Raw genomic sequence first — 13,052 nt, 5'->3', positions numbered from 1 at the left:
GCGATGTTGCTGCGTGTGACACCGATGAGCGATTTTGCATGTTGCAAAAACGTGCAAAATTGCTCATCGGTGACATGGGGGTCCATTCTCGATTATCGTTACTGCGGCAGTAACGATGTAGTTCGTCGCTCCTGCGGCAGCACACATCGCTATGTGTGACGCCGCAGGAACGAGGAACCTCTCCTTACCTGCCTCCCGGCCGCTATGAGGAAGGAAGGAGGTGGGCGGGATGTTACGTCCCGCTCATCTCCGCCCCTCCGCTGCTATTGGGCGGCCGCTCAGTGATGTTGCTGTGACGCCGCACGGACCGCCCCCTTAGAAAGGAGGCGGTTCGCCGGTCACAGCGACTTCGCCGGGCAGGTAAGTATGTGTAACGGGTCTGGGCGATGTTGTGGGGCACGGGCAGCGATTTGCCCGTGTCGCGCAACAGATGGGGTCGGGTACCCACACTAGCGATATCGGGACCGATATTGCAGTGTGTAAAGTAGCCTTTAGTAGTAATGTCGCTCCCTGTAGTAATGTGCCCATCCTGGTCTTTTTGTAGTAATGCCCCATCCTGTGGTATTTTGCCCATCCTGGTTTCTTTGTAGTAATGTCCCATCCTGTAGTAATGTTTCTATCCTGGTCTCCTAGCAGTAATGTCCCATCCTGTAGTATTGTGCCCATCCTGGTTTCCTAATAGTAATGTCCCATCCTGTACTAATGTGCCCATCCTGGATTCTTAGCAGTACTGTCGCTCCCTGTTGTAATGTGCCCATCCTGTGGTATTTTGCCCATCCTGGTTTCCTTGTAGTAATGTCCCATCCTATTGTGCCAATCCTGGTTTCCTAGTAGTAATGTCCCATGCTGTAGTAATGTGCCCATCCTGGTCTTAGGCTATGTGCGCACGTTGCGTACAGTCACTGCAGAAATGTCCGTAGTGAAAAAAAAAAAAGCCGATTCCATGCGCTCTGCCTGCAGCTCCTGCCATAGACAGAGCAGGAGCTGCCGGCAAAGCGCATGGAAGAAGTGACATGTCACTTCTTAGAAAGCAGCGCTTCGGCAGTAGCCGAAGTGCTGCGCTCTAAAACGCCACGTGCGCACGGCCCCTGCACAATCTCCATAGACTGTGCAGGGGACGCAGGACGCATGCAGGTACGCTGCGCTACAAAGCGCAGCGTAACTACATGTATTTACGCAACGTGCGCACATAGCCTTATTCTCTCCAGAGACAATACAAGGAGCAGTCATTATGTGTGGAGGAAAGGCGATTCCCACAGCTACATAGGAAAGGGTTCTTTACAGTTAGAGCAGTCAGATTATGGAATGCCGACCACAAGGGGCTGTAATGGAGGGAACTGTAACCGCATTTATACAGGGCCGGACGCTTTCCTCACAACAAATGCTATTGTGGGTTATAAGTAATGTAGAGATAGGGAATGTAGAGGAGGAGAAAGGAGGACATGATGGAGCCAAGTCTAATCCGACCAAAGGAACTACGGGCTCTCACTAGGTACAAAAGGGACAAATTCACATGAGACAAAGCCCCAGAAATGCCCTGTGAGTGGCCGGAGGGCGGACGGGGACTAGACTCCATCAGAATAGGAGGATTTTACCAGAAATATGTGATCAGCAGCTGCGGGAGAAATAGGAACCGAAAGAGCCGGAGCTACCATTACTAGCACTGGAGGGGTTACTGCGCCCAGTAATGGGGAATCTCCACATACCTCCACCTGCAGAGCCACACACTGGATGGTAGATGCTAAAATGTACGGTAGCGTCTAGAGTGGAGTTGATTTCTTGAGGCGATGACGTCACCGGAAGGGAAGGGGCGGGGCCTCCTCAGTGCTGGGCAGATCTGTGAGCAGGAAGCAGCAGTGCTCGGGCCCCTGTAAGAGCGGACGGATCCTGAGGTGGGAGAATGATTCAGCTTTTCCTCATTAGTTATAGAACTTTGATCTCGGACTGTATTTTGGGGTCTCCTGTCATTACTGGGGGCTGCAGGTCGTGCATCTGTATAGCTTCCCTGTATCTGACAGGGAATGTACTGAAGCACAGTGCTGTGGAGGCTTCCATAAGGAAGGGGGGATGTAGGGTGGGGGGGCGGTTACACAGAGCAGGGGGCTATGCTCCATGTTAAGGGGCTTTCAGAGGGCGATGCCCCATGTTGGGAGGGGGGGGGCTCGCAGGGGGCCGAGGCTGCATGCTGGGGGGGGGGGGGAGGGAGGGCTCGCAGGGGGCCGAGGCTGCATGCTGGGGGGGGGGGAGGGAGGGCTCGCAGGGGGCCGAGGCTGCACGCTGGGGGGGGGGGGGATCGCAGGGGGCCGAGGCTGCACGCTGGGGGGGGGGGGATCGCAGGGGGCCGAGGCTGCACGCTGGGGGGGGGGGATCGCAGGGGGCCGAGGCTGCACGCTGGGGGGGAGGTATTGCAGGGGGCCGAGGCTGCACGCTGGGGGGGAGGTATTGCAGGGGGGCCGAGGCTGCACGCTGGGGGGAGCTTGCAGGAGGCCGAGGCTGCCCGCTGAGGGGGGGGGGAGGTATCGCAGGGGGCCGAGGCTGCACGCTGAGGAGGGGGGCTCGCAGGGGGCCGAGGCTGCACGCTGAGGGGGGGAGGCTCGCAGGGGGCCGAGGCTGCACGCTGAGGGGGGCTCGCAGGGGGACGAGGCTGCACGCTGAGGGGGGGGGCTCGCAGGGGGCCGAGGCTGCACGCTGGGGGGGGGGGAGGGCTCGCAGGGGGCCGAGGCTGCATGCTGGGGGGGGGGGGAGGGCTCGCAGGGGGCTGAGGCTGCATGCTGGGGGGGGGGGGAGGGAGGGCTCGCAGGGGGCTGAGGCTGCATGCTGGGGGGGGGAGGGAGGGCTCGCAGGGGGCCGAGGCTGCACGCTGGGGGGGGGGGAGGGATCGCAGGGGGCCGAGGCTGCACGCTGGGGGGGGTGGGATCGCAGGGGGCCGAGGCTGCACGCTGGGGGGGTGGGCTCTCAGGAGGCCGAGGCTGCACGCTGGGGGGGGGGGGAGGGCTCGCAGGGGGCCGAGGCTGCATGCTGGGGGGGGGAAGGGAGGGCTCGCAGGGGGCCGAGGCTGCACGCTGGGGGGGGGGGTATCGCAGGGGGCCGAGGCTGCACGCTGGGGGGGGGGTATCGCAGGGGGCCGAGGCTGCACGCTGGGGGGGGGGTATTGCAGGGGGCCGAGGCTGCACGCTGGGGGGGGCTTGCAGGGGGCCGAGGCTGCACGCTGGGGGGGGGGTATCGCAGGGGGCCGAGGCTGCACGCTGGGGGGGGGGTATTGCAGGGGGCCGAGGCTGCACGCTGGGGGGGGGGTATTGCAGGGGGCCGAGGCTGCACGCTGGGGGGGGCTTGCAGGGGGCCGAGGCTGCACGCTGGGGGGGGCTTGCAGGGGGCCGAGGCTGCACGCTGGGGGGGGCTTGCAGGGGGCCGAGGCTGCACGCTGGGGGGGGGGGAGGTATCGCAGGGGGCCGAGGCTGCACGCTGAGGAGGGGGGCTCGCAGGGGGCCGAGGCTGCACGCTGAGGGGGAGGGCTCGCAGGGGGCCGAGGCTGCACGCTGGGGGGGGGAGGGAGGGCTCGCAGGGGGCCGAGGCTGCACGCTGGGGGGGGGAGGGCTCGCAGGGGGCCGAGGCTGCACGCTGGGGGGGGGGGGAGGGATCGCAGGGGGCCGAGGCTGCACGCTGGGGGGGGGGGAGGGATCGCAGGGGGCCGAGGCTGCACGCTGGGGGGGGGGGGTGGGATCGCAGGGGGCCGAGGCTGCACGCTGGGGGGGGGGGTGGGATCGCAGGGGGCCGAGGCTGCACGCTGGGGGGGTGGGCTCTCAAAAGGCCGAGGCTGCACGCTGGGGGGGGGGGGGGAGGAGGGCTCGCAGGGGGCCGAGGCTGCATGCTGGGGGGGGGGGAGGGAGGGCTCGCAGGGGGCCGAGGCTGCACGCTGGGGGGGGAGGTATTGCAGGGGGCCGAGGCTGCACGCTGGGGGGGCTTGCAGGGGGCCGAGGCTGCACGCTGGGGGGGGCTTGCAGGGGGCCGAGGCTGCACGCTGGGGGGGGCTTGCAGGGGGCCGAGGCTGCACGCTGGGGGGGGCTTGCAGGGGGCCGAGGCTGCACGCTGGGGGGGGCTTGCAGGGGGCCGAGGCTGCACGCTGGGGGGGGGGGAGGTATCGCAGGGGGCCGAGGCTGCACGCTGAGGAGGGGGGCTCGCAGGGGGCCGAGGCTGCACGCTGAGGGAGGGGGGCTCGCAGGGGGCCGAGGCTGCACGCTGAGGAGGGGGGGCTCGCAGGGGGCCGAGGCTGCACGCTGAGGGGGGGGGGCTCGCAGGGGGCCGAGGCTGCACGCTGAGGGGGGGGCTCGCAGGGGGCCGAGGCTGCACGCTGAGGAGGGGGGCTCGCAGGGGGCCGAGGCTGCACGCTGAGGAGGGGGGGCTCGCAGGGGGCCGAGGCTGCACGCTGAGGAGGGGGGCTCGCAGGGGGCCGAGGCTGCCCGCTGAGGGGGGAGGGCTCGCAGGAGGCCGAGGCTGCCCGCTGAGGGGGGAGGGCTCGCAGGAGGCCGAGGCTGCCCGCTGAGGGGGGAGGGCTCGCAGGAGGCCGAGGCTGCCCGCTGAGGGGGGAGGGCTCGCAGGAGGCCGAGGCTGCCCGCTGAGGGGGGGAGGGATCGCAGGGGGCCGAGGATTGCACGCTGGGGGGGGGGGGGGGGAGGGATCGCAGGGGGCCGAGGCTGCACGCTGGGGGGGGGGGAGGGATCGCAGGGGGCCGAGGCTGCACGCTGGGGGGGGGAGGGATCGCAGGGGGGGGAGGGATCGCAGGGGGCCAAGGCTGCACGCTGGGGGGGGGAGGGATCGCAGGGGGGGGAGGCTGCACTCTGGGGGGGTGGGCTCTCAGGAGGCCGAGGCTGCACGCTGGGGGGGGAGGTATCGCAGGGGGCCGAGGCTGCACGCTGGGGGGGGGGGAGGTATCGCAGGGGGCCGAGGCTGCACGCTGGGGGGAGGGGAGGGCTCGCGGGGGGGTCGAGGCTGCCCGCTGAGGGGGGGTGGGGGGCTCGCAGGGGGCCAAGGTAGTACGCTGAGGGGGAGGCTCGCAGGGGGCCGAGGCTGCACGCTGAGGAGGGGTAGCTCGCAGGGGGCCGAGGCTGCACGCTGAGGAGGGGGAGGTATCGCAGGGGGCCGAGGCTGCACGCTGGGGGGGGGAGGTATCGCAGAGGGCAGAGGCTGAACGCTGGGGGGAGGGGAGGGCTCGCGGGGGGGTCGAGGCTGCCCGCTGAGGGGGGGTGGGGGGCTCGCAGGGGGCCAAGGTAGTACGCCGAGGGGGAGGCTCGCAGGGGGCCGAGGCTGCACGCTGAGTTGGGGGGCCGAGGCTGCACGCTGAGGAGGGGTGGCTCGCAGGGGGCCGAGGCTGCACGCTGAGGAGGGGTGGCTCGCAGGGGGCCGAGGCAGTACGCTGAGGGGGGGCTCGCAGGGGGCCTTGTGGCACGGTTGGAGGGCTTGCGCCGAAGAGGGGGCCTTGTTGCATGTTTGGGGGGCTCGCGCCAAAGATGGGGCCTTGTTGCACGTTGGGGGGCTTGCGCCAAAGAGGGGGCCTTGTTGCACGTTGGGGGGGGATTGCGCCAAAGATGTGGCCTTGTTGGGATGTAGCTGGTGCCTGGTAGGAGGCCTTGTTGCACGTTGGGAGGGGGCTCGCGCCTGGTAGGCCTTGTTGCACATCGGGAGGGGGCTCGCGCCTTGTAGGAGGCCTTGTTGCGTGTTGAGAGGGGGCTCACGCCTGGTAGGAGGCATTGTTTCGTATTGGCAGGGGGCTCGCGCCTGGTAGGAGGCCTTGTTGCGTGTTGGGAGGGAGCTCGCGCCTGGCAGGGGACCTTGTTGCGCATTTAGAGGTGGCTTGCGCTGGGCAGGGGGCCGTGTTGTGTGTTGGGGGGCTCTCGATGGGCAGGGGGCAGTGTTGCACGCAGGGTGGGCTCATGCTGGGCATTTATTAATCTTTTTGTTTTTCAAATACAGCTTGTGACTACTGGCAACTGGGTGTAATTGCTTCCCGTCGTGCCACCTCACGCATCAGTTTTTTGCCGTCAGTCACAATCAGTTGGCTCGATGGATCCGTCGCAGATTGTGGAAAGACTGATGCAATGGATCCATTTTTGACTAATCCGACTAGCAGATCAGGCGAAAAAACGGATCCGTCGCATCAGTTTTTTTTCATCTGTTGCTTCTGTTTTTCGACGGATCGGTTTTTAAAAACACACAATGGAAGACTCCCAAATGTTATTGGCTACTGAAAATCTATATAATCAATGTTTTTACATCTCATCTTTGACAGGTTGTAGAGCAAGTGACAAAATGGAAGCAGTGATTGCAAACATTGTGAAGGCCTATGTGGATTTTACTTTTGAGGCGAATCGTTTGGCAGCAATCGTTCTTGAAAAAGAGCGAGAAATACAGCGCGTCAGGCGTCTGCGCCGGCGTCGTGTTTTGATCCACCCAATCACAGCACGGAGAATGACCCGTGGGGTGTATTCTACGATATACATGGAGTTGAGAGGAAACCCCAAGAAGTTTTTTAACTATGTTCGGATGAAAGCGGAAAACTTTGATATTTTGGTTGCACGTGTTGGAGACCTCATCCATAGAAATAACACCTATTGCCGCTTCTCAATTTCACCGGCGGAGCGTTTGATGGTTACTCTTCGGTAAGCCATTTTTATTGTATCGCCTCCTGTTAAAGCAGACTTATAACTGTAATGATGTTGGTAGTTTGTAGTAATTATTGTCTTACCTTAACAGATTCCTTGCAACTGGCGAATCCCTTTCTTCACTTCATTTCCAATTCCGACTCGGGATTGCCACCATATCGGGGATTGTAAAACACACCTGCCGTGCATTGTGGGACTGTTTACATGAGGAATATATCCCACATCCTACAACGGAGAGTTGGCTGGACATTGCTGAAAACTTTCAAAAGATTTGTCAGTTTCCCAATTGCTTGGGTGCAGTGGACGGTAAACATATTCGGATCGTCAAACCAGCTGCATCTGGCTCTGAATATTTTAAGTATAAGAAATATTCCTCCATCGTGCTTATGGCCATTGCAGATGCACAATACAAGTTCATAGCGGTTGATATTGGGGCCTATGGCCTTTCTAATGACTCTCAAGTATTTAAATTGTCTGCAATGGGACGACATTTATATGGAAACAGCTTCCAATTTCCACCACCAAGACCGCTTCCTGACACCTCTGGGCCACCAATGCCGTTTGTATGTGTTGGGGATGAAGCGTTCCAACTCTCGCAACACCTGCTGAAGCCATATGCAAGTAGTGGCTTGACGCCAACGACAAGAGTGTTTAATGATCGCTTAACACGAGCGCGTAGAATGGTTGAGTGTGCTTTTGGCATTCTCACATCCAAATGGCGAGTTTTGTTGACCATTATTAACATAAAGTCTCATAATGTGGATGAGGTGGTGAAAGCTTGTGTGGTCCTGCACAATTTCCTAATCTGCAAGGAACAGATTGCCATAGATGACAATTTTGCAGAAACCTCCTTGTATGATTATCAGGATATTACTTTTCGAAGTACTTTGGCAGTTTCAGGAATGAGGGACGGATTTGCAGAGTACTTTATTTCACCTCAAGGAAGAGTAGAATGGCAGGATGAGATGGTTTGATATCTTTGTATTTTGATATGTATGTTGGAGTACCAAACTTATTGCAGTTTTCATATTTGTGATTACTCTATGAAGTGTACCTTGTTTTACCCGAAGTATTGTACTTTATCATTAAATAAATGAGACAATAAAACTTTTTACCAAATTACAGATTTTACGGATTGTGTTGGTGAAGGATCAGAACTTCAAATAGAAGGTGAAGTGGTGGAGAAACAAACAGGATGGGTGGACAAAAAAAAACGGGAGATGGGATTTGGTCAGGTTTGAGGAGTGGAGGGATTGGGAGAGAGAAGAGGGTTGTATTTGGGGCATGATGGGTGTGGAAGGATACTGGTGCTAGTGGGCAGGGAGTGGAGGCAGAGATGCTGTGGTGAACTGGTATGGGGCAGGAAGCTGGTATTGTACAGGAGGGGGAGGAGGGACATTGGCTGGAGGGGGGGGGGGGGGGCAGATGCAGGAGGATCTACCGGCGCGGGTGGAGGGGCTTGGGAGCTAACCTACGCTAGAGCAAACTGGCAGGCTTTCATTACAGGCATCTGCTGGTCAGGAGATGGCTTGTCTATGCGCTTGACTACTGTCTGGAAAAATAAATGATTGGGCGATATACTTGCATCGAGATGCATCCTATCCAGATGTGTGCTCAATTCAAGCATACTGTTGTGCATAAGGCTGAATCCAGCACTCATTTGCTCAGACAAAAGTTTCTATAAGTTCTGAAAGGATGCATTTACAGTAGATGCAAGAACTCGCCGCATAGCTCTTTTCCTGACCCCCTCTGGCACTGCCGCCCAGAACCCAAAGGTGCTCTATTGGTGGCAGCAGTGTTGGAGGGGTGGGGTAAAGGAAAAGCTACCTAGTCAACAGCAGCTTCATGTAACGAAGTCTGCCAAGATGCTCCAGCGCTGGTGAATGGGACCAAGGGACCAGATGTGAGGGAAGGTGCAGATGGGTCGGGTCTGTCAGTGGTCCAGAGTGGCAGACTCCTGTGGGATCGCTCCAGAAGGGTTCAACTCCGCAGGCTCCCAAGTGCTGCTGACGGTCCTGTGGTAGAAAGAAAAAAAAAATTGTAATATATTGCTTGGCCTTGGCTGAAACAAAAAAAAAAAAATGGTTACACATGTAAACATTTTTACTTGGTAAAATATTCCCCACAACATTTACTTTCTGCTGACCATAGTCGACCGTAGGAATGATAGGGCTCTTGCATACTTGTACTTCGATCTGCGTCCTCCCGATCCACTCGGGGCCTCATCTCTTTGTTTAACTCCCTCTTGAAGCGATCCCTGAGTGACCGCCACCGCTTGATAACTCTGTCCCTTGTAAAGTGAAAGCACAAGTTGGTTAGTATACAACACATTACATCCTGTAACATAACTTACTGAACTATGAATACTTACGCGCTTAATTCTGGACTCGAGCATCAAGGTCCTCCCAATTTTCACCACTAACCACTTCATGGCACAATTCCTCCCAGAGCTGACTGGTCACAACAACATCAGCGTGGCGGCGGTCTCCCATGTCTGAGAGCGGGAGCCGCTGTAGAACTACGTTGATAAGGAGATCGATGTCTAGACCTCCTGCCTCCTCACCGTCAAAGTCAAGAGCACCCTGTGAAGCCTGTTAAAAAGACAAAAAACAAACATTACACTCAAATCATCCACATGAAGTTGAAAAATAATAATAAAAAAAAAAAAAAGCTTACTCTCTGCTGACCGCCCCGACGCTGACGACCCTGGGAGGCGCTTTGAGGACCTCTACATTCAGCCCTAGAATCAGAAGACTATTAACCCCCTTCACGACCTATGACAGATCTATCCGTCAAGGATCGTGTGAGGTTAATCCCTGCCGTGGGCAGGTCGCGGCGATCCGCACACATCAGCTGTTTTCAAGAGCTGACGTGTGCCTACATGTTACAAGTGGAACCGCTTCCACTCGCAACATTTAACCCCTTATATCTCGCTGCCAAAGTCTGGTAGCGAGATGTATATGCGCGCTGCCATGATTTTCACTTACCGCCGCCCCCACCGGAAGTCACGTGATCAGGTGGTTGCCATGGTAGCACAGGGTCATGTGATGACTCCTGTAGCTATCATGAGTCACTTTTGGTTTCACTCGGCCCGGAGCCGAGTGAATCAGGAAGTGATCATATCTGCTGTTTACAGCTGTGTAGCTGTGATCAGCAGATAGGGCAGAGCGATCGATCGCATTGCTGATCGCTATAGCCCCCTAGGGGGACTAGTAAAATAAAAAAAGTGAAAAAAAAGTTTTAAAAAATAATAATACAAAACTAAAAGTTCAAATCAACCCCCTTTCATCTCATTGAAAATGAAAGGGTTAAAAATATATATATATATATATATATATATACATATTTGGTATCGCCGCGTTCAGCAATGCCCGATCTATCAAAATATAAAATCAATCTGATTGGAATTTTTTTGCCGCTACGCTGTTTACCAAACGCCAAAATTACATTTTTTGGTCGCCGCAAGTTTTACGCAAAATGCAATAACAGGCGATCAAAACGTAGCATCTGCGCAAAAATGGTACCATTAGAAACGTCAGCTCGAGACGCAAAAAATAAGCCATCACTGAGACATGGAGCCCAAAAAGTGAGAACGCTACGGGTTTTGGAAAATGGCGCAAAACGTATGCCACTTTTATTGGACAAGCTTGTGAATTTTTTTAACCCCTTAGATACAAGTCAACTTATACATGTTTGGTGTCTACAAACTCGCACCGACCTCAGGCATCACACCCACACATCAGTTTTACCATATAGTGAACACTGTGAATAAAACATCCCAAAAACTATTGTGCGATCACACTTTTTTTTGCAGTTTTTCCACACTTGTAATTTTTGAATGTAGGCTAATCTGTTGGGTGTACTGTGATGTCTGTGATATGTTTCTGCAATGCATGTAAGAAACTTACTCTGCGAGCACGCTCTGGGTCTTTTTCCACCCTGTCAGTCTCCTTCTGAAAGCACCTCTGATGCTGCAAATTCCTGTTAACCCCTTCACGACCATGGACGGAAAGATCCGTCATGGTGCCCTGGTACTTAAAGAGCAATGACGGATCTTTCCTTCATGGCAAAATCGCGGGCACCGGAGCCCCCGGTAACTGCGATCGGTTCGCACAAACCGCAGATTCGGGGAGGAGGGGACCTGTACCTGACCTCAGGAGGGGTAATGTCTTCTCCCCGGACCTACGGAGGCTGTGATTGGCTGACGAACGCTTCTGTAATGTTCCAGCCATTGAAAGTGGCTGAAACATTGAAATCCAGCCCTGACCAGTGCAGCTGTAGCACTCCCGATCCGCCGCCGCCGCCCTCTATATCTGCCACCGCTCTCCCCGATCTGCTGCCCGCACCCCCACCTCTCACCCCCGTTATAGGCTGCCCGCCCCCTCACCTCTGTTATGTGCTGCCCGCCCCCTCACCTCCACCTGTGCTCCCTCACCTGTCACCCCCGTGATGTGTGCTCCCTCACCTGTCACCCCCGTGATGTGTGCTCCCTCGCCTGTCACCCCCGTGATGTGTGCTCCCTCGCCTGTCACCCCCGTGATGTGTGCTCCCTCGCCTGTCACCCCCGTCATGTGCGCTCCCTCGCCTGTCACCCCCGTCATGTGCGCTCCCTCGCCTGTCACCCCCGTCATGTGCGCTCCCTCGCCTGTCACCCCCGTCATGTTCGCTCCCTCGCCTGTCACCCCCGTCATGTGCGCTCCCTCGCCTGTCACCCCCGTCATGTGCGCTCCCTCGCCTGTCACCCCCGTCATGTGCGCTCCCTCGCCTGTCACCCCCGTCATGTGCGCTCCCTCGCCTGTCACCCCCGTCATGTGCGCTCCCTCGCCTGTCACCCCCGTCATGTGCGCTCCCTCGCCTGTCACCCCCGTCATGTGCGCTCCCTCGCCTGTCACCCCCGTCATGTGCGCTCCCTCGCCTGTCACCCCCGTCATGTGCGCTCCCTCGCCTGTCACCCCCGTCATGTGCGCTCCCTTGCCTGTCACCCCCGTCATGTGCGCTCCCTTGCCTGTCACCCCCGTCATGTGCGCTCCCTTGCCTGTCACCCCCGTCATGTGCGCTCCCTTGCCTGTCACCCCCGTCATGTGCGCTCCCTCAACTGTCACCCCCGTCATGTGCGCTCCCTCACCTGTCACCCCCGTCATGTGCACTCCCTCACCTGTCACCCCTGTGATCTGTGCTCCCTCACCTCTCACCCCCGTGATTTGTGCTCTGCTCACCTGTCACCCCCGTGATTTGTGTTCTGCTCACCTGTCACCCTCGTCATGTGCGCTCCCTCACCTGTCACCTCCGTCATGTGCGCTCCATCACCTGTCACCTCCGTCATGTGCGCTCCCTCACCTGTCGCCCCCGTCATGTGCGCTCCCTCACCTGTCGCCCCCGTCATGTGCGCTCCCTCACCTGTCATCCCCGTCATGTGCGCTCCCTCACCTGTCCCTCCCGTCATGTGCGCTCCCTCACCTGTCACCCCCGTCATGTGCGCTCCCTCACCTGTCATCCCCGTCATGTGCGCTCCCTCACCTGTCATCCCCGTCATGTGCGCTCCCTCACCTGTCCCTCCCGTCATGTGCGCTCCCTCACCTGTCACCCCCGTCATGTGCGCTCCCTCACCTGTCACCCCCGTCATGTGCGCTCCCTCACCTGTCACCTCCGTCATGTGCGCTCCATCACCTGTCACCTCCGTCATGTGCGCTCCCTCACCTGTCGCCCCCGTCATGTGCGCTCCCTCACCTGTCGCCCCCGTCATGTGCGCTCCCTCACCTGTCGCCCCCGTCATGTGCGCTCCCTCACCTGTCGCCCCCGTCATGTGCGCTCCCTCACCTGTCGCCCCCGTCATGTGCGCTCCCTCACCTGTCGCCCCCGTCATGTGCGCTCCCTCACCTGTCGCCCCCGTCATGTGCGCTCCCTCACCTGTCGCCCCCGTCATGTGCGCTCCCTCACCTGTCGCCCCCGTCATGTGCGCTCCCTCACCTGTCGCCCCCGTCATGTGCGCTCCCTCACCTGTCGCCCCCGTCATGTGCGCTCCCTCACCTGTCGCCCCCGTCATGTGCGCTCCCTCACCTGTCGCCCCCGTCATGTGCGCTCCCTCACCTGTCGCCCCCGTCATGTGCGCTCCCTCACCTGTCGCCCCCGTCATGTGCGCTCCCTCACCTGTCGCCCCCGTCATGTGCGCTCCCTCACCTGTCGCCCCCGTCATGTGCGCTCCCTCACCTGTCGCCCCCGTCATGTGCGCTCCCTCACCTGTCGCCCCCGTCATGTGCGCTCCCTCACCTGTCGCCCCCGTCATGTGCGCTCCCTCACCTGTCGCCCCCGTCATGTGCGCTCCCTCACCTGTCGCCCCCGTCATGTGCGCTCCCTCACCTGTCGCCCCCGTCATGTGCGCTCCCTCACCTGTCGCCC

The 13,052-nt window shown here is 59.0% G+C and overlaps 1 protein-coding gene and 1 long non-coding RNA gene across 2 annotated transcripts in view; both read right to left on the bottom strand.

Moving 5' to 3' along the window:
• LOC142312165 (uncharacterized) overlaps nt 1–1,853 on the bottom strand; it is a 228,732-nt gene extending 226,879 nt beyond the window's left edge. The window contains exon 1 of the mRNA XM_075351067.1: nt 1,707–1,853. The gene's annotated coding sequence lies outside the window, so the exon portion shown is untranslated. The remainder of the gene's footprint in view (nt 1–1,706) is intronic.
• Nucleotides 1,854–8,821: 6,968 nt separating this feature from the next.
• LOC142312177 (uncharacterized) overlaps nt 8,822–13,052 on the bottom strand; it is a 19,611-nt gene continuing 15,380 nt past the window's right edge. Inside the window, exons 2-3 of the long non-coding RNA XR_012754337.1 lie at nt 9,028–9,247; nt 8,822–8,946 (exon numbers count right to left, since the gene is read on the bottom strand). This is a non-coding gene — a long non-coding RNA (uncharacterized LOC142312177). The remainder of the gene's footprint in view (nt 8,947–9,027; nt 9,248–13,052) is intronic.

This window comes from Anomaloglossus baeobatrachus, chromosome 5 (assembly GCF_048569485.1).
Source record: "Anomaloglossus baeobatrachus isolate aAnoBae1 chromosome 5, aAnoBae1.hap1, whole genome shotgun sequence".
In the NCBI taxonomy this organism is placed as follows: Eukaryota; Metazoa; Chordata; class Amphibia; order Anura; family Aromobatidae; genus Anomaloglossus; species Anomaloglossus baeobatrachus.
The sequence above is the reverse complement of the archived record's forward strand: the minus strand, read 5'-3'. Positions and strand labels throughout refer to the sequence as shown.